The following is a 22,667-nucleotide window of genomic DNA, read 5'->3' on the forward strand; positions in this document are numbered from 1 at the left end:
ACGCAGCACTTGAAGTGGGGTCTCAGCAGCGCCGAGTAGAGGGGGACGATCACCTCTTGGGTCCTACTCACGACATTGTTCCTGATACAGGATGCTGTTGGCCTTCTTGGCCATCTGGGCACACTGATGGGTCATGTTCAGCTGACAGTCGACCAACACCCCCAGGTCCTTTTCTGCCAGGCAGCTCCAGCTGCTCTGCCCCCAGCCTGTAGCGCTGCAGGGGGTTGGTGTGACCTGGCACAACTTGACGGGTTGACATAGTGCTTAGTGACATGGTTTAGTGATGTGGTTTTTTGTTTTTGTCAGAGTTACGTTGATGGTTGGACTAAATGATCTTAAAGGTCCCTTCCAACCCAGACAATTCTATGATTCTATGATGGCCCTGCTCTCCTGCGGCCAGGCTGCCCACCGCAGCGGCCTTGGCTGGGGCAGGGGTGGGCACCATGCTCCTAACCGCAGCCCTCGGGATGGTGGCAAACCCAGCCCACCCAGTCGGTGTGGGGCTGCCGGCGGCTCCGTCCCAAGAGAAAACATCCCCCCTGCCCTCGGGTCGGGATCTGTGGCTCAGCAGTGCCCGCCAGCAGGACAAGCCGGGGCTGGCGCTCGTAGCGCCTGCGGTCCCGGGCCAGCCCCAGCCTCCCCGGCTGCCCGCGGCGCGGCTGGGCTGCAGCCAGGTCCTGCTGCCGGCGCGTCTGGCTGCGCGGGGAAGGCATGCTCTCCCCAGCGCCCCAGCCGAGGGAGCTGCGCACATCCCGGCTTCTCAGAGCAGCTCAGGGCACGGCTTCTGCTGCGGAAACCGGAGTCAGATGCCGGGGGCTGGTGGGGGGAGATTCCCACGGAGGAGCGAGGCCGGGCCACCCTGCCTGTTGCTGCTGGCGGGCACGTCAGCATCTGTGCAAACAGGCCCGAGCTCTGCGCGGGGACAGGGGCACCACAAGAGATGCTGTCAGCGGGGGAAGCTGCTGCCCGTGTCACGCTGGCCGCTGGCAGTGCTGTCCCCCGCTGCCCAGGGCCGCAGGCTCGGGGACCTCAATTAGGAGCATCTGCTGAAAGTCCAGGGCCCAGCTCAGGTCTCTCCCACAATGGTTCCCACTGCAATTTGCATTTATAAGAGTATTGCCATGGCAGCAGAAATTTGCATATTAATAGAAGCCAGTCCTAATTGTTGAGCTGCTCCTAATGTCTCGGAGCAGAAAGGAGCCTGCTGTGTTTCACCAAGCTGCAAGTGCCGCTGCTGGGGGCCCTGCCTTCCCAGCCGAGCTCCTCTCAGCCCTCACTGCTGCTCCCTGTGCCAGCCCCAGGCCTCTGCGGCTCCCGTGGGATCTGCGCAGTCACCTACAGAGCCATTTTAGGAGTGAAGGCCGGGTCTCACCCTGGCTGATGCTGTAGCTGCGCTCCTCCTGCGTGCCCGGGGTGTCCCGTGCCTCCCTCCGGGTCCCTGCTGAGGGCGGGAGGAGGGTCCAAGCCCTTGTGGAGTGGGCAGAAGTGGCACAGAAGTGGTCCTGCTGGAGGTACTTCCAGCCCGGCCAGCAGTGCCAGCGTGGTTTAGCATGGGGGTGGCACTCGATCCGTCTGTCCCTGGCTGGGGCAAGTGGCGTGGCCAGGGGCTCGCCGGAGAAGGACTCGCATGGCTCCCGGCTCCTGAGATGAGGGGTCTCCCTCCTCCTCGGCACAGGCCGCTGCTGGCCCCCACGGCAGGGACAGGAGGCTACTGGAGCCCAGCCTGGCTGAGCACCCCCCGGGCCGCTCTCCTCCTCCCCGCGCACCCGGGCTCCTGCCGCAGTGCCGGTATTGTCCCCCCGCCCGCCCCCCCCCGGGGAGAGGCCCCGGGGCTCCAGCCCAGCACGGCTCCTTCCTCCCGGCACCGAGCCTGCACCGGGGCCGGGCTCCGCCACTGGATGGCACACGAGCCCCGGCGGAGGAGCGGCTGGTCCCGGGGGCTGTGCAAAGCCCGGCTGCCCCGGGCTGGGGGTGCTGGGGGGTGTCGGGGGATGTCGGGGGTTGTCGGGGGTGCTGGGGTCCCGGCCCCGCAGCCCCGCTCTCTCCTCGCAGCACCCGGGAGCAGCGGCGCTCGGGGGCCAGCGGGACCGTACCCCGGCAGCCCGCAAGGCTCTTCCCGACCAGCGGTCCCTGCAGAGAGGGGCGAGCTCACCGCCCTGTCGGAGGGCTGGGAAATCGGGGGGGTCTTTAACCTGCCGGCCTTGACAAGCACGGGATGGAACAAGATCTTTATTTAACACCCTCCTTCTTGCCAACTACTCTGGTGTCGGGCGGAGGGTGTCAGCCTGGCCGACAACTCACAACGAAAACCTCTCTCCCCCGCAACAAGCCTCTTCTCCCACATCTGCCTCTGTCACCCTCTCAGCCCTCTTGTCCTGGCTCCGGGGACCAGGAGATGGAGGACCTCACCAGCACAGAGGTACCTCTGCGTCCCCCCCACACACTGGGACGGCTCCCGCCAGCATCAGGGCCATGCAGGGTGCTGTGGGACGCCCCATTCTGCGCTGCTGGGACGGGGCAGCACCAGACTGCCCAGGCTGTGCTTCCCCTGTGCGTTCAGGCTGCCCTGGCTTTGCCCCGGTGCCACCACCTCGTCGGCCGTGCCGTGGGTCCCAGGGGCCTAGGTGCCCCTGGCTGTGCCCGGGAAGGTGAGCGGGCGGCCAGAGGAAGGGGTAGGCTGTCTCCCTCTTGGCCCCATTGTTCTCCCTCGGCCGCTTTGTCAACAAGAGCTGGGAGAGGAAACAGGGGCTAAGGAGATGCCAAGACCCCCGCTGCTAAAGGGAAGATAAGGAGGGAGGGGGCATTTACGGGCTTTTCCAGGGATGGAGGATGTAGCAGGGTCCCCTGTGGCGCAGGATGGGGAGGACGTTTTGTCCCCAGACAGGCTGCCATGCCGCTACACAGATGGTGGGCAGTGACTGGGGATCCACAGGATGTTCAGACAGCGGTTTATTTAGGCCAGACTTTGCAGATGTGAAAGACGCAAGTGATTTGCCAGAGAAGCCTCGCAGAGGCTGGGCACTGTGGAGGAGGATGCCCTCATCCACAGCCCCTCCCTCCTGATGGGGCAGGAATGCTCGAGAAGTGAGGATGGTCCAGGGCCTGGGGCCTGGCCAGGCTCTACCTGGGGGCTTGGTGGAGTGACCCCCTCTCCTTCAGCCCGTTCCCAGGGCAGCTGCACCATCCCACCCCCGAGGGGGAGGATGCAAGTGGGTGACCCTGGCTGTGAGCCCTGTGGCCCCCATGTCTAGAGCACTGCTTGGCTGGCAGGAAGGGGTGAGGGCTGGGGGGCTGGTGGCACTGCTGGCTCACCCGAGCATCACTGGGATGCAGTGTTCTGCTACGCACCCGCTCCGGGAGCTGGGTGCCCGCCTTCCCACAGCTGCCCTGCCCGCAAACAGCCCTTCAAAGGGGTGGCAGAGTCTGGAGAATGGCGTCCGTGGGCCTGGCCAGGGCTCGCAGGTCCAGCTCAGGGACACCCCGCTGGCCCCAGATCCATCTGGTTTGGTGGCTGCAGGAACACAACCCCGCAGCCGCTGACGTGTGGCGGCCGAGGCGCTGCCGTGCCTGCGTGAGCGCTCGAGTGCGTGCACCGCCCCAAGCACAGCGCCGGCACGTCCTCTGGAACACCCGCTGCTTGGCCGGGAGCCGGAGCAGAGCCCCAGTGCTGCCAGCCGTCGGCGCTCCCATGGCGTGCGTGCCGGAGTGGGGCACCGGCACCTCATCCAGTGCTGCCACAGCGCAGCCTGGAGCCATGGAGCCGCAGTTCTGCAGTCGTGTCTGCTCGGGGTGTCATTCGCGGCATCGTCAGAGAAACAGCAAAAGCCTCAGACACCCCCACAGCCTTTGGGCTGCCCCCGCCCCGAATCCACACCCTCCCGGTCACCAAGCGCTTCCCAGGAACAGTAAGGAGATCTCCAGGCCTGTTTTTCCTGGGAAATCACTGCAACACAATAGCATCTTCAGCCGGGTCCGGCTTGGCTCTGCAGACGTGTGGCCAACACCTACAGCCCTTCCTCTCCCTCCCCTCCCGGACGGTGTTTGTTTCCTTCAGCATTTACGGGTCAACTGGAGTCAAGAGAGCTAATGAGCGGGAGCAGGGCCCCGGGCGCTTCCCAGGCCCTCACCGTTGCACAGGGACAGGGATGGGGATGGGGACCGGGGTGGGGACGGGGATGGGGACGGGTTGCCCTGGGGAAGGCTCCTGCCGCTGAGTTGGGTGATCCTGCATTTCAGTGTGCAGGCCCAGCTGGGTCTGTGGAACTGGGACCAAATACTGTGATAAACGGAGCTGCTATTTTATAACCTTTAAGTTATATTTAAACTAAATAGAAATTAATCTTTTAAGAAAATCTGACTTTATTCAGATTTATGTTTTCATCATCAGACCAGATCAAAGGATTTCTTGGGGAGGTTTCGGGACACACATCTCTGGTGTCGCTCTATTTGGGGCACTCAGACTATGATAGACCAGTCACAGCTCTTCCTCGTTGCCACCCAGCACCACATCCAGCAGTACGGTAGGAATCGCCCCACAGGTCTGCTCTCCGGTGTGGAAAAGTGCCAGATCCAGGCAAGGAGACCGTGACCTCCCCAGCATCTCCGGCAGAGCACCCCAACCACTCACCCCGGCTGGGGTGCCCGGTTCAGGGGGAGGTGACACACTGAAGGCTCTGCAAAGCCACTTCCTGGTCCCTTGCTGCTGCAGGTCCTGCTCAGAGGACACAGGGACCGACCACGTTCAGAAACCGCAGCCACGCCGCCACGTGAGCCCTGGGCCTTTGCTGCCACCCTGCAGCCTCAGCCACGTCCTGCCCAGCACCTCTGGGCACCGCGGCAGCCCCGGAGCTGGTGCGGGATCCAAAGAGCAGGTGGACATCAGAGCCAGGGCAAAGTCTGGCAGGAGGCAGGAGGTGTGAAAGGCAAAGCACCGTCACGTGTGCCTGATCCACGTGACGGCCGGCGGAGGACCCGCGCCCGCACTGCCCACCCGGTGCTTTGCTCCGGCAGCAGGCGCAGGCGGAGGAGAGCAGGGCCGGGACCCGGATGTCCCCAGCACCGATGTCTCCCAGAGCAGGCAGCAGGAGCAGGGGGAAGCGTCTCTTCCCGTGGCTGCCAGGTACCTGGGACGTACCTCGCTGTGGCCACGCTGCCGGCCCCTCGCAGCTGCGCCCCACGGTGTGTCCCAGCACCATCCCGGTCCCCGGCCACTGCCCCGGGATGACCGTGCTGGCCCAGGCTGGAGGTGGCCTTCTGCCGGCGGGGTGCAGGGATGCGCGGGGGTGCGTGAGGGTGCCTGCGCTCCCCGGTCAGGGCATCGCCTTCCATGAGGCTTTGTCTGCACCATCACTAATAATATCAAGGTGTTCTGCCAAGTTCCTTCCAGCAAACCTATGACTTCATTCAAAGTGACAGGGGACCTGATTTATTATACTAACGAGCCGGCGATAAATAAACATGACCTGAGAGAATCCCAATCCCACAATTCCATTCTTGTTCAGCTCCTTGGGGGAGATGAAAGGTTTCCTGCAATTTCCCAGTGCTACCCAGAATCTCCCCTACTTGATCTGCCAAAGCTTTCTCCTGCTGTCGAGCCTGGCATTTGATTGAATTGACAGAAGCGGCTTATTAATTGTACTAATGAGGGGCTCAGCAATATGGAGCAGTGGAGAGAGTCCAGTGTGGCTAATATAACGCTCAAAGCTGAGCAGAGCATAAGGTCACCGTGTTGCCAGGCTACTGGCTAAGCTGCCTGGAAAACGAATATGTGAACCAGTAGGTGACTCTGGGAAAAATATTGCTCCATAACTCACATAATTAATAGGACAGTGATGCTTTATTTTCCTAGGAAGAATATACAGCGGGGAGGATGTGAGTGTGCGGGCGTCGCAGCCGTCCCCGCTCCAGGAGCAGGCAGGGCCGAGTGGTTGGGGCGGACGGGGCTGCGGGGTCCCGTGGCTCTGCTGAGTGGGGCCGGGCCGGGTGGCCGGTGGCTGCTGGGGCTGGGCTGTGGCTGGGATGATGGGGCAGAGCGTGGCCGCCTGCGCCGGGAGTGGCCGGGGCTCCTCCTCGCCCGGCCCGTTGCCGGCAGCTCGCTCCGAGCCTGAGCAGCAGCAGGAGCCCAGAGCCAGCTCCCGGAGAGCGCGGGGAAGGTGTCCACGCCGTGAGGGGTTCGGTGTGGCCTGAGGGTTTGGGATATCTGATAACAATGAGCGAACTGTCCCACGTTTGACCTGTACTAGTTTCCCAAATACCACCGCAGGGAGAGATAAACAAGGCTGATTAGAGCTAACAGAAACTGTAAATTTGGCAAGGGGATGCTCTCGGGATCTCTGATCTCTTGAGACAGTAATTCCCACTGGGAGTTTACCATACAGCCCCCCGAAGGGTTTATAGCAATAAACAGGAATATTTTTGCTCCAGTAGGAAGGAAAAAGGAAAAAAAGGGACAAATACTGATCTTAATCTCTTTCTTTGCAACCAATTTTGGAGCCCTCATTCAAGTTCCCCAAATTGCACCTCACCAGGGGAGCTCATTCTCATTCCGAGACCGTTATCTGCACGAGGCCCCAGGGCACTCTGGTTTGCAGCGAGGGCTCTGCCTAAAGCAAACACCCAAACCAGGTCATTAATTCCCCTCTCTTTCAGGCTGATCTGGGGCTGGGAGCCGTGGCGCTGGGGGCCCCCTGTGTGCGAGGCTGCTGGCCCTGTGCTGGGGGTGTCGGTGGGGTCCCTGCACAGGGTCCCATCCCCAGGGGTCCAGACCGTCCCCCTAGAGCAGAGGGCTGCAGGGCACTGCGCCGTGCGCTGGGTACCGACGTCCTTCCTGCTCCGTGGGCAGGAGCAGCCTCGCAGCCCGCAGGGACACGGCCATCGATGGGGTGGGTTTGCCTGTTTGAGAGAGGCAGTGGCCCGGCTGTGGTGGCCAGCGAGCGGCAGCTGCCGAGCCACGGGAATAACAGACAGCTCTGCGGAAAGGTGTCCTTACAAAATCCACCACCTTAATGTCAGGGAAATGAAGGAATGTGACAGAAATGGCTCTGCCTGCGGCTGGGATCATGGAGGCTTTATCCGCCTGAACAGGGAGGCCAACGGGGCAGCAGGGGGTGGCCGAAGCCCCTTGTCTCTGGCTGCCATCAGCATCCCAGGCTGTGGGGGGCCAGATCCTGGCCCCGCTCCTGGCCTTGGGCTGGCTCCTGGGGAGGTGCTGGTCACTGCCACCCCTGGGATGCTGTTCCCCACAGCGGCTGGGCTGTGGGGCAGGCAGGAGGGGAGGGTGCCCTGGCCCCACGTCCCCGGGAGCTGGTGACACGTGCCTTGGCAGTGGGGCACGGGCATTGCCTGCAAGGTGGTGTGTGGGGAGCCAGGGCAGAAGGGCAGGCGGGTGGCAGGGAGGAAGGGCAGCTGGTCTCCACGCCGTGCCTCACCCCTGGGGCTGTGAACAATGGCAGGGAAGGCAGCGGGGAGTGGGGAAGTGCGGGGGGGACCACAGGACACACTCCAGTCGCCTGTGCCCTGCTCCTGCCAGAGACCAGCAGGCTCCCTCCTGCTGGCACTTGCTTCCTGGCCTTGGTCCTGTCCCTGGTCCCACGTCTTCCTGACCCACGGCTCCCTTCCCCACAGCTACTGCCCTCCAAGGCAGCCACCTGGCCCTTCCCTTCCAAAGCTTTTATTTCCCTGGAGGGAAATGGACCTGAGGCTCATGTTTCCAAGGTGGAAAAGCAATTTATTCCCCTGCAAATTGCCCTTATTTTGCTAGGTTTCCTGATCCCCACTGACTCCGCTTGCACAGGCTGGAGGCCAGGGCAGATCCCAGGTGCTGTGGTGGCTTCTCATCAGCTCCCAGAGCCACCCTGGCGAGCCCGAGTGCCCCTGAGCTCTGCCCGTGCCCCTGTGGCTGCATGGCCGGGAGCAGGAGCTGGGAGCCTTTCACCCCTGGGCTGGGTAAGCTCAAACAGCCCGAGCCCAAAGCTGTGGCTCAGAGCAGCCCCCTATGCCTGGGGGCGGCCAGAGAGCGGGGGTCCGAGTGCGGGGCCGGGGTGCTCCTCTGTGGGCTCCATCTCCCAGCTGAGCCGACATAGCCGGGACACAGACCTCACGCTCAGCATGGCCTCAGCCCTGGCTCAGGTGGGACCCCGGGGTTTTTCAGACAGAAAGGGGTGTTACGAATCCCCCGCTCACCCTGGGGGGCCGTGCCTGGGGTCACAAGCCTCTGGCACCCCATGGAGCCCTGCACGGCGTCAGGGGTCTGCAGAGGTGCCAACTCTGCTCCAGAGAGGCTGGTCCATGACCACCGTGCATGGGAGTTTCAGCTGTATTCCCCTGGCAGCTGAGGTGAAATTCCAGGTTTCCTGGTGTGAGGGCTCTGCCGGCACCACCGCAGCCCACTGCGCCACTCCTAGGGTCTCCGGGCAGGGTGGACCTCACCGCAGCATCCTGCCCTCGCCCCGCTCCCCCAGCGCAGAGGATGCTGAGGGCCCCCCGCCAAGTTCTCTCTGCCTGGCTCCTCTCGCCAGCTCGAAATTCACTTGGGAAAAAAATACTTAGACTAACAAATAACAAACCTGGCGACTGGCCAACGATTCAAAGGCTCCAAAAATGAAGCCGAAATTTGCAGCTGGCCACACTCCCTGCCTGGTTTGGCAGCAGCGCTGGTGTCTGAGCACCTGCCAGGGCCAGGAGCGACTGCGGCGCCGGCAGCCGAGCGCGCCGAACCAGCCGCAGGGCACCGAGTGTGCCCTGGCACCGCTGCCGGGGCCAGCAGTGCTGGCGTATCCGTGCCCCGGGCTTTATTCTCACAGAAAGGGATACACTGGCTGCAGAGAGCAGCTGCTGGGACAAGGAAAATGCCCTGGAAAACTGTTTGCAAACAACTGTGCTGCGGAGGGAGGCGCAGTGTGTGCCGGGCTCCATGCGGCTGGGTTCAACAGGGCGGCACCGCACACCTCTCCCACATCCCGAGGCCTCCCGGATGGCTGGGCCAGCTCTGTCTCCATCCTAGGGACGCTTGTGTTGCCGCTGGGCCAGCTGAACATCCGCCCAACCGGGTGCGGTGCTGCCGGGGCAGGGAGGGAGCACGAGGCTGGCTGGGCAGGGAGGTCAGCGCGGAGCCAGGGAGCACGCAGCCGGGTGAGAAAACACAACAGAGCCTGGCAGAGGGTTGGAGCTCCCACAGGTTAACACAAACTTTGCTAATCTTAAATGACACAGAGGTGCAGGGGAGCGGAGGAGCCGAGTGAGCGGGCGCCGGAGGGGCAGGGCACTGGGCTGCAGCCCCCCAGCCTCCCCGCGCCTGGGAAGGGGTGTCATGTGGAAGGGTAATTGGATCCCGGGATTTACTGAATGATACCGTGGATTATTTCACAGTCACCATGTCGCAGGGTAATCTTGTTACGGCATTACACAGCCACGTGCACGCACGGCCCCGGTGTGCCTGTGGCTGGTGACACATCGGGACCTCCCTCTGCTGAACCTTGGTCTGATACCAGCAGCAGAGGAGGGTGCCGTTACCCAAGGGTGGCCAGTACCTTTGGGACCTGGGACTATCCAAGGCACACAAGAGGCAGAGCCCCCGGGGGTGTGAGGGGCCTTGGCAGGCAGCGGCGTGGCCACTCCTGCCCCTCGTGGCACTGGGGCTGGGGTCTCACCCCAGGGATGGTGACCCTGGGCAGAGGTGTTGTCCCTGATGCAGCATTGCCCCACCGGCATACGGAGCCAGCTGGCCAACCTATGCCCCCAGTGCTGGGCTCCCCTGGGCGAGCTGGTTTTGGCAGAGCCTGGACCTGGAGACACCCCCAAAATGCCCGTCCCGGGAGCGCTGAGCCCCAGGTGTCCCAAGGGAGCTCGGTCAGGGCATCCTGTGGAGACAGGAGGGGCTGGCGGCTGGGATGCTGCTGGGGACAGGAGTGGGCTGGAGGCTGGGATGCTGTGTGGGAACTGGAATCAGGGTCTGTGGCTGCTGCTGGCCCCGTGACAAATGTCTCCTGTGAGCCCAGACCCTGCGCCTGCCCCTCCGCCCCCTCTGCTCCCCAACACGCAGTGCCCGCTTTTCCGAGGCGAACCAGAGGCGAATCCCGTCTCTGGCAGTGGGAATACGTCTCACCCCCTGAGGTGTGTAAGAATAGCAGACGAGCGAGGGCAGAAAAACAGCCGTGACCGCAGCTTCCTGCCTGAGGAGACGGAGACGGTGGAGACCGCTCCTGCGCTGGGGCGCCTGGAGCTGCGCGGGGGGCTCGGGAGCAATGCCGGGAGGGGTGGGCAGCCGCCCAGCCAGCGTGCAGACCCTGGCCCACAGGGACCACTGCCCGGAGCCCCAGGGCTGCCGGAGGGCAGCAGGAAACCCTGGCATCCTCCTCCTCCTCCTCCCTTGTCCCTCCATTTCGGGATGGGGAAGTGGAACCTGGGAGGCATCCGGCCCCGCGAGAGCTGCTGCTGGCCCAGCCGCCGCACTGGGCACAAAGTCTGTGCTTTACCGGGGATTAATGATCATTGGTGCTTGTGCCCCAATGAACTTCCACCCAGAAAATAAGTATTTGTACCCAGCAGCAACAGGTTTAATCAAAAACAAGCTTTTATAGTATTTTTTTTTGGTTTGTTTGCGCCCAGCTGAAACACTGAAATCTGAAACATTGCAGCTGCAGCCAACTCTCCCACAGCAGGTTAACTTTGGACTGGGGTGATAACAAATTATCTGCTAAACACACATGTGAAGGGAGCTTAATGGCAGCGTGTTTGACTTGTCTTTCGCTGCTCCTACTCTAATTTTCTCTGACTTTTTGTGTCACTCGATACGTTTTGTTGTTCTAAGCCTGTAAAGCAGGGAAAGGGTAGTAGCGCCTTTATCCCAAGATGGAGCATGACCTCCTGCTCAGAAACAAGGGCTGCCTTTATTTATCCTGAAGTAGGGCTGGGGAATAACAGAAATGTTTGTTGTCCCACAAAAGACCAACTTATCAGCTATTATTAGAGCAGGGATGATAATTCAGAATGAGCAGCTTATTAGGCACATTTAACCCGGTTCTCTGTTTATGGAAGGTCTGGGATTTGTTTAGATGGTAATTGTGGTTGTTGCAAGGATTTTTTTTGGCAGCTTTTTGGTGATGGAGCGCTGCTGCCGTGGGCTGCCGTGCCGCGGCGGGCAGGGAGGGGGGTCAGAAGACATTTCGCGGGGCACCGGCCCGGGTGAAGAAGCAGTCCTGGCTTGCACATCAGAGTCATTAAACTGCTTTATGCAACTTCTCCTGCCTGTACAGCTCAGCCACCAGAGCTTGTGTGAACCAAACACAAAGAGCACATGAAGGAAGCAGAACTGAGTTTGCTGGCGAGAGCTAGTTTTGACGGACACTTCGCAGTATTTACCCAAACTTATCCCTGGTAACGCAGACTTGGAAGGCAGGACTCGGGGGCTGTGAGCGTGTTTTGTCCTCCGCAGCAGTCTCCTCCCTGCTCACCGCTACAGACAGCACTGTGCCCCAAATCCAGGGGAGCAGCCGGCCCTGAGGCAGCGGGAATGCGGGGGGAGTTTTGGGGGGGGCTGTGGGTGAGGAGGAGGCAGAGGAGCGGCACCAGCAGAGCGGGCAGGGTGGGCAGAGCATCCCGGTGGGGCAGGGGCGGGAGGAGGGATGCAGACGCTGCCACAGGCAGGTCCCCGATGAGGCAGCAGCCGCTTCCCAGGGACGAGCCACCCGCATCCCACATCCCGCCCTGAGCCTCACGCTGGCAGGGCATGAAATCCCGGCCTCCCCAGCAGCAGAAGGCAAAGTCCCAAGAGCCTGTACCGGGGCCAGGACTGCCTCCAGCTTTCAGTGTACTTTGGTGGTGCCGGACTTAGGCCCGTGTTTGTGCAAGAAAGGGACTTGACCCACTTCAGAAGGAGCTGGCTCCAAGGGAGCCTTTGGGCCGGGATCCAGCCAGCGCCGGGGCCCCACCACCCCCTCTCCCCGCTCCGCCGGCCACGGGCGCTGCTCCCTGCTCCCTCCTTCCCGGGGCTGGGAACATGCTGAGCTGGGCCCTGGGAGGGAGCAGAGCCCAGGGGCTCCCCCACTCTGCCCGCGGCCGGGGGCTGCTCCTTGTCGACACCAAGCCTGTGCCGGGGCACGGAGCGGCTGCGAGCTCCTCTCCGGGGATCTTTCCTCCAAACAGGCACCGTCACACAAAGCCGGGGGACGGAGGCTTTCCTGGCATTGTCAGTGCTGGCTCATTGGGAACGGAACAAGTGGGGTTTTGGAACAAGCAGCACAAATGTGTATTTACACGTGCACACAATGGGTCGTGTGCTCACTGGCGCTGAACGGGGGCAAACTGTGGCCGTCCTGCTGCGGGTCCTGCCAGGAAGGGAAGGCTGAGACAGCAGCACCCACAAACTCAGCCACGAAGAAACTGCCAGCGCACAAAGCTCTGCATTCGCTCTCCTTTCACCCGTCCTCACCCCTCAGTGCCGCGGTGCCCGGGACGCGGCCAGGGAAGCCATTCCTGCCGAGATGGGCAGGTGGATGCTCCGGCTGGGGCACTGCCAGCTCTGCCTGATTTCACCACCCAATGTGCTCTGGGGGGTTATTTTGGGGGAACTTTCAGGTATTGAGCCAGCCCTTCTCTCCAGGCACTGCCAGCCCAGAGAGGGAGAGTAGAGCTGGATGGTCCCATGCTGCTGCCATCCCTGTGGTGGGGGCACCTGGGCAGGGCACCAGGGGACAGACACATGGACCAACGTCCACTCTGCCTCCCCGCAGCCCCGTGTGGAGCTGTGCCAGCCTCACAAGCTGGGTCACATTCACTCCACAGACATGAATGGGGCTCCAGAGGTGCTCCCGCTTGAGCCCCTAGTCTGAACCACCAGGAGCTCAACCGAGGGCTCTGCATTCCCCTTCCTGGTACAGGAGAGAGTGAGCACGTCCCTGACATCCTCCCTGGAACTTCTGCCTTCCCTTCCTGACGGTCGCCCAGACACGGAGCAGCCCAGGCTGGGCAATGCCTCGGCACAGAGCTCTGCACCGGCTCCGGCCTGGCCGAGGGAGAGGGCTCAGTGCCTCTGGGAGGATGGATGGGTGCTCGGTCCCCGGGGTGGCACGCACGGAGCCCTGGGGTGGCACACAGGGCCTGCTCCGCAGGTGGCTTCCTTCCCGAGCGCTTGCCGGCTTGGTCGTCCTGGCTCGGCCGCACTGAACTGGGCAGTCAGAGCTTCGCCGGAGGAGCGGCAGGAGCAGGCTCCTCACCGTCCACAACCTGTGTGCTCACGCCAGGAAATCCCAGCCCTCTGGTACTTGCCAGGCTCCAGGTTTAAAAATACTTAAGGAAAATAATCCTCCAGTCTCATCGAGGCCAAAGCAATTCTGGGCAGGTTTCAGAACAAATACTGGGGGTTGTGTTTTGTCTGTTCTCGGCAGGCGCTTGGCTCAGCGCTTGCTGCCTCCTTGGGGACTCACGCAGCTGTGACGTCCCAGTGGCAGCCCTCGGCCACGGCAGGGGACTGTGCCAGGCAAGACATGGGCTGTGCGCCGTGGTTGGGAGCGCTCGGCCCCGCTTATCACCCAGGAGTGGCCAGATGGTGGCTGAGGCCATCCGGGGGGGTTGGCAACACCCTGTTTCACACCTGGGTCCGTGGTGCTTGCCCTGGCCAGTGCTTGCCCTCCACCTCAGCCTCCTCCTCCATAAGCAGTGCCCAGCAGAGCCCCGGAGCCTCCTGACCCTCCTGCCCTGCCCCGCGGCTCTCCGGGCTCCACGTGCTCACGTGGCAAAGCTCTGACTCCACCAGGCCCCCCCGGTGTCCCCCCAGCCTGGGAGGGCTGAGGGCTGGGGGTCACAGAGGCAGCAGGAACGGCAGCCCCGGTGCTGTGGGAACCCTGCACAACCGGGCAGTGGGCGCAGTGCACCGAGAGGCATCTCCACACACAGGCATCAGAGCCAGCTGGGCAAGCCCTGTGCCTGGCGGAAGGCAGGACGCTGCAATCCTCTTGGCTCCCAGGCTGCCTGCAGTCCTCCCCCTTCCTTTTCAGATCTCCGAGCGCCCCAGGCTCCCCCAAGATGACGCAGGACCAAAAATCTCAAGTACTAAAGCACTGTGGAGAGGAGCCGGGCTTTGTGCAACATCCCAAGGAAACAGCTGCTACAGGCGCTGCAAAGCAGGAGCAGAGCTGGAGAGCAGCCTGGAGCTCCGGCTTATCCCCATGGTGATGCTACCCTGAGATCATCACATGTGCCATCCTCCCAGAAGCAGCCCAGTCACCAAAGTGGAAACCGATCCTAAAGATGCATTGTGTGGGGAGGGAGAGGGGCTGCAGTCTCTTTCAAGACCAAGAGACGTGGGCCATGGATGCCACCAGCCTCTGATGGCTGGGGATCACGCAAGGCGGGCTATGAACCAAGCGGGGAACAAGCTCTCTGGGCAGGGATACAAGGGGGAGTAAAATGCAGGTGAGGCAGCATTATTGACATATGAAGTTATTTGGTGCAGGATATGGTTAAATTTTTTGCAAAGCCCCCACCTTTTCCTTCCCACCCTAAGAACAGGAATAGAGTCATTAAAACAGCATGTTCTGGGACAGCAGTGATCCCATGGGAGAGCTGGACACGGTGAGGAGTACGTCCGCCACTATGGCCTGACCTGGGGCCCCTCTTTCCTCAGGGGTCCCCAGGTCTGCCAGAAAGCCTTTTGAGGAAGGTGATCCCAGCGTCCAGGTGTATGTGGCAGAACAGGATCTTGTGGCTGGTCGGGCTGGTTTGGGTGTCCCCGAGGGCGCTGACCCCATGGGCTGCAGTTGGGTGTTCATCCACCAGCATCACCCTGAGGACAGGCCTCTGTGTCACCCACATGGAGATGCCCCATCCCAGCAGCCTGCACACTGGCAGGGGTGCAGGGTGAGATTGGCCTCCAGGCAGAGGACAGAGCCCCCCCTGCCAGGGGAAACCTTGGCCCCAGCCCCTGCCTGCTCCGGGGCACTGCCAGCCCCCGCTATGGACCCTGCAGGATGGGCGCTGACTTGAGCAGAGGACCGGCGCTGCCAAGATGTGCTTGTCAGGCTGCCAGCACTCGGGAAACGGGGAAGGAGAGCGTGGAAGGAACGAGTCACTGCACTGGGAACATATGGGACGGCAATCTGCAGGGAAGGACGGCAGCACCCACACTCCCTGAAGAGCCAGCAGAGACCCTCCCGAGTCCTTGCAGAGCAGCAAATTAGCATTGGAAAGTACATCCAACAGCATCACTTTCCGCTGGCTCAAGGGACGGCAAGGGAAGAGGAAGAGAGATACTATTTCTTGTGCCAGATAAGCTCCTTGGCAGCCGGCGACGCGCTGGTGCAGGCAGCATGAGGGGCCTACGGAAAGCAGCCAGAGAGCGCTCACCTCAGAGGATGAGGAAGAGGCAGAGAGCAAGGGTCAAGGGAGGAGCACGGCCTACGCGTGACATCTCTCAACATCTGCTGTGTGGTCTCCATGAGGTCAAGGACCCCTTATTTCTAGGCAAGCTGGCCAAGGAGAGCATCTTTCTGCTGACAGTGAAGATCAGGCGTGATGGCTGCCGGGATGTGGGCTGGAGCCGGGCAGGAGGCAGAGCACAGCCTCGTCTTCCCGAGGCAGGAGGGAGAGAAGCCAGGCCAAAGCGAAGGCAGCCTTCTTCCCATCCAGCAACAGTGGGGCAAGCTCACCTCCGGCCATGTGCCTCTCCCACCTCCCCCGGGGCTCACAGGGAGGTGGCAGCCACCCTTTGGCCCTGGACCCGGGAGAGACTGCCGGAGACTGTCCTCTTTCTGCTGGCCTCACATCATCTCACATCATGCAGTCCTGAGTGATGTGCTCTAGGCAATCCTGCTTTAGCAGGGGAGTTGGACTAGATGATCTCTAGGGATCCCTTCCAACTCTGATAATTCCGTGATTCTGTGATTCCGTGATCTCATGCCCCAAACCACTGGATTTGTCTCACCCCTCACTGGTCACGCTGTGCCCCTGCAACTGATTTTGAGAAGGAATGAGCTCTGCTGCTGTTGGGTAACACGATTCGGGTGCAATTAACATGAGGAGCGAGCGTGAGGAAAACCCCAGCTCCTCTTCATGCCGAGATGCAGGTCTGGCTGAGGCCGTCACTGCTGTCCAGACCCCAGACCGCTTTGCAGAGACACAGCCCCCGTCTGTGTCCCCGGGGACGTGTGTGTGAGGCTGGCGGCAGGCGGAGGACAGAACAGTGAGAGGAGTCCCAATGGGCGAGAAGTGTTGACCTAACGAGCGTCAAGATGACCACAACTGCGGAGGTTTTCTGTGGCGTATTAGTGGCCATTTTGAACACCTTATCAGCAGACACTTTCTTCCCAAGACAGATGATTTTCTAAACAATGACAGAGGCCGTTACACCAACACACCCCTGAACAATGTCGTGCCTTTATCGTCCGACGGAGGCAGAACCTGCGCGTCCCCCGAGGACAGCACTCCGACGCCTTCTCTTCCCCATCCATTGTCACAGCGTTGCTATGATCAGTAAACTCAAAGCCTGGAAGCTAGTTAAAGTGAAATGTGAATCCAAAAGTTCAGAAGACCTTTTTCCAAAGCCTAGTCAGGAAACTAGGATAGATATCTCAAAAGAACAGACTTTCCCAAGAGATTTCCAATAATTCCTGGATTTGGACTCATGTTGTTACCTCTCTTATCAAGCAGGACATGCGTACTCATGACAGATGAGCGGGTTAGACTTTCACGCCTGCTAAATACATTAATTCCAAGAGAAACCAGAGCTAATGATTATATTTTAAGATTACTACAGATTCTCAGTGTTTATAACAGGACACAGAAAACCCGGACTCGAATTGCTCCGCCGTGGCCTCTCTCGGACTCTGGAAGTGAAATGGTTTGGTTGTACCCAACTTTGAACTCGATTAGTGTCCACAACAAATGCAGCCAGTAGCAGGACCGCGAGGCTGCTCAGAGCTGCTTTTCAAGGACAGCTTTGTTGCCCAATATCCTGAAACAATATCCTGTTTTCCTCACAAGAAAAAAATTCCTAATGGGATTAATATTAAATCCGTCTTTTAAAGGAGACAAAAATGCGGTGGCACAGGACAGGAAGGACTGCTTTCCACCTTCCACCAGATGAAGAAACAGCAGCAGCAGCTCAGTCCTACGGCTGCCGTTCCAGCCCGTCGCTGCCCCAGCAGCTCCCGCTCCCCCGGGCTCTGCCAGGCCTGCCCTCCCGGCTTCTGCATCTCTCTGACACACGGTCGCGCTTGGGGCATCCCGCAGCAGCGACAGGGAAAGGACACGCTCCCCGGCTGTCAGACGGCTTCCTTCGTCCCAGTGCTCCCGGGTCCCCTCGAAGGAACCCGGGAGCTGGGATCCCCCCACGGCACTTCCCCCCTGCTGCTGGTGGCACTGGGCCCGGGCAGCGCCGGGCGCTCGGTCCCGGCGAGGATGTTAAAGAATGGCAAAGCTCAGTGGCACTTTGATCCAAAATTGCCCTTTTAAATTATTATTCATCTTGTTGCCTAAGCAAAACAGAGTGCAGAGCTCTCCCTGAGGCCTGGGCTAAGTCACGCAGGGGGAGATGTGTCAAGAAAACCTCCCACCCACTCGCTCTCTGGTTTACGCTGTCTTGCCTCAGAAGTAGGTGAATGAGTTTGCTGTAGTCCTTGGTCGTCTTTCATCGAGTGCACCTGGTCCATTAAGTGCCTTGACATGCACGGAGCACACCCAGGAGCGCGCTGGCCGCCACGGCCAGGAGCAGTGGTTTCCTTTGATACGAGAGCGCTCGTGCCTCCCCTGCAGCTGCTGCGGGCTCCATCTGCGGAGTGTCACTGCTCCTGCCCTTCTTCCCCTCCCCAGTTGAACTGCACCACACTTCTTCTGGCTCTAAAACAAATTAGAGCATCAGACATGCGGCCCAGAAGACAATTAGCGTCATTAGGCTGCGGGAGACAGCAGCTCAAGAGGAACATTCACAGGTGACCCTCCTTCTGTGCAGCCTTCGGTAGACGGGGGCAGTGACGAGGACCCCATGCCCGGGTGCCACCGCCAGTTCCGCATCCAGAGGGTGAGGAGCTCTGCTTGGGATGGGGACAAGGTGCCAGCCAGGGCCTCTCCCGCACACGCCGGCGCTGGGCACGCCGAGCCCGGGCCTGTTTTCTCCCACGAAACCGAATCGCGAGGGGAACGGCAACGGCATCCAGCCCGTCCCCGGCTGCCGGGGACACCGAGCCGCAGCCGCCTGCAGCAGGGGCTGCGCGGGGCTGGTGCCCTCGGAAGTGATGGCAGACACACCAGAAGCGTCCCCACGGGCACGTCACTGCCCCCGCGGGGAAGCTGCCAGCTCAGGCGAGCCACAGCCACAATTTTGTGGTGAATACGTAAAGTGCCGCAGTCAGGCGCCAGAGGGGCTGATGGCTTTTAACAAACGCGGTTTGCGACGTTCCTCACCCGAAGGCAGCGAGTCCTCCGGCGGCGGGGCGCGGGGGGGGACACCCCGTTCTCCCCGTGGGTGCCCCACCCGGTGGTGCCGCGGGGGAGGGACGGGGTGTCACTCTTGCGGGACAAGTTAAGAGAAGCCCCCGAGCCGATGCCGCGCCGGCCGCATCCACCGCGGCCCCCCGCCCGCTGCCGGCGGAACCGGCCCGAAGCCCCGCCGCCGCCGGGGCCGGGGACACCCGGGGACCGGGACGGGAGGGCCCGGAGCCGGGGGGGAGGGGTGGGGGGGCTGCGGACGGTACGTGCCGGGGCGCACGGCGCCACCGCCCACCCCGGGGGCCGGTGGGGGAGCGGGGGCTCGCGTGGGCCGCGGCGGCGCACGTGTGGCGGCGGGGGGCGGCGCTCGGCCCCGGCCCGTCCCGCTGCCCGCCCCCCCCGGCGCGGCCCCTTATAGCGGCGGGGCGGGGGCGGCGGCACTCGGCCGGCGGCGGCACGCGCAGGTAGGGCCCGGCGCCGCGGCGGCCCACGTGGCGGGACGGGACATGGCGGGCGGGGGCGCCGGGTCGGGACGGGCCGCTCCCGGCCCGGCCTGTGGGGCCCGGCGTCCGGTCGCGCGTGGGCGCAGCCGGGCTCGGCGGGACGGGGGGGGTTCCCCGCCGGCGGCGGGTCTGCCCGTGGCTGGGCCGCCGGTGCGGGCCCTCCGGGGATGCACGGGGGGGGTCCGCGTTTCGGTACTGCTCCGAGGTGGGTGCGGGTCCCACGCGTGCCCTGCCCGCAGCGAGTCTGGGCGCTCGGGGACCCCCGCCGGTGGCAGCGCCCCGGGGCCGCGTCCCGCCGCTCGCCCCGCGCCCTTGTCCCGGTGACCTCCGCCAGCGGGATGGGGGGCGGCTGGTGGCCCCGGGGGTCACGGGTGGCTTCAGGGCCGGGGAGGTGGCCTGCCCCGCCGGGCTCCTCGTCCCTCCGCCGTGGCCGTTGCCTGGCGAATCTCGCCCCCCGGGGACCGGCGGGGCCGGGGCCCAGCCTCCCCCCCCCCCTCACCCCGAGGCCCGGCCGGGTCTTCCCAGGGGCTGCGCGGGAGGGTCCGTGGGCAGCGTGTTGCGGGTGCCCGATAGTGGCGGGGTGCGGCGGGAAGAGGATTATCCCCGCTCTCTGGCGCCCGATAAGAGCAGGGGAGCTGGGGGGGGGGGACACACCGCACCGGCGTGGGAAGCTCCCCCCTTTCCCGCCGGGCCCTGTTCGCGTGGGGCCCCCTGCGACTGCCCGGGGACAGCACCCGGCGCCGCTCCCCCCGGCCCTGGGGTGCCTCCCCCCGAGGAGCACGGCCTCGGCTGCTCGAGGCCACTCGGGTGGGTGAATCGCTCAGGTCCTTCTAGTGTCGCGACCCGCGGCTGGGGAGGGGGCTTACCGGGGGGGGTGTGCTGCATTGGGGGGAGCCCCTGGGACCGTGCCCGACCTTTAATGTGTGTTTTTATGTTGCTCAGGGAGGAGGCTGCACCCACTGAGGACCCCGGCAGCCGTGCACGTGTGCCGAGGTGCCCACCCACCCGCAGGTGTGTAGGGGGGCTGTCGCCCGGATGCCGGGGCCTCCCGGTGATGGAAGCTGGGACCCTTGGCAGCCGGCGCACCCCAGCTCTGGGTGGCGAGGGGCTGCTGAAACGCTCCCGGAGCTGATGGCTCCGGCCAAGTACTTCCCTGGCGTCCCAGAGTCCGGCACGGCCTGGCGTCCCGGCAGCCACGCTGGGGAAAGCCTGGTGGCCCGTGGCAGGATGAGGGGTTTGGGGAGCTGGGTGGCCCCTGGGCTCCTGAGGAGGGCGAGCGGGCCCCGGCAGACACGCTGCTGGGGTGCTGCACCCAGGGTGGGGGTCCTGGCCGGGGTTCTGTGGGCCAGGGGCATATGGACGTGTCACAAAGGGGTTGAGTGATGCCGGTGGAATTGGAAGCTGAGCGGCGGGACGGAGGAGCACCACTGGGAGCGTCACAGGGAAATGGTGGACAATAATATCAGAGGTGGGAGTTGTGTCCTTCGCCCCGGTGCCGCACAGCCCCTTCTGCCTGACTCCCATCCCGCACGTTGCACAAGGGTTGCTCTGGTCTTGGGCTTTAAGTTTCTTGTAAGGAAAAACGATGGGGGTTGTTTTTTAGTTGCATCACCAGAAACCCAAAATCTAATGATACTGTTTTTGTGCTTTTCTGTGAGCCTTAAGCCTTTTTGTGGAGCACAAGCATCCTATTTTCATGCTAAGTGAGGTAATTTAGTGCTGGCTGATTCTCCTGGGTGTCTTTGCTCTGAGGTTTTTCTGGCTGTGTCTAGAAGGGAAGGAGCAGGGCTGAGAAATGGGCCAGTGCATGGAACGGCTGGTGTGTGCTGGGGTGGGGGGCATGGAGAAACCCCCAGAGCTCCTCTGTGGTGGTTTTGGTGTTTTGTTTTGAGAAGGGGCTTTCTCAGTCTTGGATTAATCACCGGGGCGGTGGATCTCTTAATTACAACCAAGTGTTTTGCTACTGTACCGCAAACCTCCCTGCCCCAGAGTCATGGGTGCCCGGTGCTGGCCCCGGGGAGGTGTGAAGCATCCTCCATCCTCCCCTCCCAGGAGGCGGGTCCTGAAAAAGGTGCGAATGGTTGCGGGTGCTTTCTGCTGGCTCCCATCTCACAAAATTGGCCTGATTTATCTGGCAGCTAAGGTGGAAAATACCCAGTGACTTACACGCTATTACATTATATATCCTTTATGAGGAGTTGAAAAGCTGCACGTAGGCTAAGGGAGGTGAGTTGCATCTCATTAAGCACTATAATGCTAATCTCATTGTTGCACTTTTATGGCTTTTCCTGTTTCCTTCTGAGGAATCAGCCTATAACAGCGACTTTTGAAAAGTGGGAGCCTCTCAGCAGCGGTGTCTGTATGACTCACTTTCAAATGTGCCCTTAAAGCGGCTGCGGGGAGTTGTACAGCAGCCAATGAAAATCCATGTGGAGCTGTAGTTAATTCCTGAAACTGCAGTCACCTGAGTGGTGTCAGGGGATCTCACCTCCATCCCTGCACTGCCTCTGCCCCAGTTTGGGGCTTTAAGGTTAATATGGCGGTGCCTGGGAGCAAAGGTGGCTCAGACCTTGCTCTTGGGGACGAGAGAGGCAGTTACGTTTTGACTGTGACTTTCTGGGGTTTTGCAGCTTCCTGCTGCCCTGCTCTGCTGTGTGACCCTGTGGCGTGTCCCTGGCCGGTGGAGCGGGTGTCTCAGGAAAGAATGCCGATGCTATTTGGTACCACATTTTTCTCATTCTGAGGATTTCCTGGCAGGCACGGGGTGTCCCGGTAGCGTTCCTGAGCACGGCTGGCGTGGGGAGGATCCTCTCTGCTCCCTGGCAGAGCACGGCTTGTGCTGCAGGAGGGACTGTGAAACCCTGCGGAGGGGCTGAGAGCCCCTGTACCCTCCTGAGGCTGGGGGGCTCACCGCCAGTGCTGCAGGAAGCCTTTCCCCAGGAATGGGGGCATGACCAGAGTCTGGGGCTGTATCACCCTTGCTCCCTTGGCACCGCTGAGCTGGAGGGTTGGGACTTTGTGCTCCAGTGGGTGCTTTTTGGGTGAGTCCCTTCAAACCTGCCTGTGAAACTGCCCAGCCAGGCCGAGCCTTTCCACAGCCCTGCAGCTCTGGGGGTGAAACACCAGCAGTGAGACAGGTTGTGAGCATGGGATGGGCGGCCGCCAGCCCCTGCTGCCTGGGGGTGAGCCATCCTCTTGTGGGGCTGGTTGGAGAGGGGGCTCTGGTGCCATGCATGGGGCTGAAGTTGATGTGAGCCCAGAGGATGCCCATCAGAGCTGTTTTGCATGGCATTCTTGTAACCTGCCTGCAGGGTTTTGGGTCAGAGGGCTTTGGGAGAGCCATGGCCAGGCTCTGGTGTAGAAATAAGCCCAGCTTTCTGCCTTGGTCTTGTTGAGAGCTTGCTTAAGCTTCACTTCACGCTTTCTCGTACCAGTAAGATGCTTGGTCCTTGCTCAGACAGGCTGAGCATTACTGGTGCTATAACTGGGCTTGGCAGCTGGGACAGGAGCTCATCTGGTATCTGTCTGGAAGGCAAAAATAGCTGCCTGTCTTCTGTTGGGTTGGTTGTTCTGTTGTTGGTTGTTCCCCCCAAAAGCTCCTGACAAACCATCCCAAAGTCCGGCTTCGCAGGGCAGCTCATGGTCTTTCACGTGCTGGTGGCACTGGGAGCCATCCTGGAGTGGCTGGGGGGCTCTGGCCACCCTGGACACCCGTGGCCGGTGTGCAGGGAAGGGCCGGGGAGCGCT

Source organism: Numenius arquata, chromosome 24 (genome assembly GCF_964106895.1).
Source record: "Numenius arquata chromosome 24, bNumArq3.hap1.1, whole genome shotgun sequence".
NCBI lineage: Eukaryota > Metazoa > Chordata > Aves > Charadriiformes > Scolopacidae > Numenius > Numenius arquata.